This window comes from Aptenodytes forsteri, unplaced genomic scaffold (genome assembly GCF_000699145.1).
Source record: "Aptenodytes forsteri isolate BGI_AS27 unplaced genomic scaffold, ASM69914v1 Scaffold82, whole genome shotgun sequence".
Lineage (NCBI taxonomy): Eukaryota > Metazoa > Chordata > Aves > Sphenisciformes > Spheniscidae > Aptenodytes > Aptenodytes forsteri.
Window position 1 is genome coordinate 2,309,429 of NW_008795490.1, and position 910 is coordinate 2,310,338.

A 910-nucleotide genomic window follows, 5' to 3' on the forward strand; every position below is an offset into this window, starting at 1 on the left:
TGGTGGTGTTGGGTTGACGGTTGGACTCGATGATCTTAGAGGTCTTTTCCAACCTTAATGATTCTATGATTCTGTGATTCTATGCTTGAAGGTTTTTTGGGTTGGTTGGTTTGTTCTTGTCATTATTTGAATCTCACATTCAGAAGACCATTTGAGAGATGATCCAGACTCATCAAAGTTGCCACTATCAGATTAAATTAACTGGGAAGTCGGTGCTGGCAGTCAGAGCCACAGACAAAGGCTGTGAACGGCTGGCCCAGGTATCTGTGTATCATCAGAACTTTGGAGATATCCAGCATAATCCGTAGAAATATTGTTGCTATAATAGGAGGTCACCTATATCAGATACTGATCCTTTACACTTTATTTTATTGCATCCCTTTTTACTAGCAGTAAGAGCCGCTGGAGAATTACATTACTATACTACAAGTATCCAGAGTAATACCTTTCTGAAACCCTCGACAGCAGAATTTGAGACAATTTATAATGCAATTAGGCTGTAGATAATTCCAATTCAGAAAACCCAAACAAATGAAAACAACAAAAAACCCCCCAACCCCTAAGTGATTGGTGATAGGCAAAGGAGCAAATGTTTCAGTATGGAGAAACAAGTGTGTTTCGTATGGTTTTTGTTCATGAGGGGCGAACTGCTTCGGGCTTTTAGCTAGCATCTGTTGAGGTTTGGTCTGGATACTTTGTGGCAAGCTGCATCAAGAAGGCATTACAAAAGTGGGAACTGAAGTGGTCTGTTGTTTCGGAAGCGGCTGTTTCTTACCGCAGAGCCGGCACCTCCTCTCTTCAGAGGGAAAACAAACAAATAAATAAATGAATACTTGAAGTGACAGTTTCCAGACGGATGCTTTGGGGCGTAACGATTTTAATTGCCAGCGGTGGGAAGAGAAGAACTGAG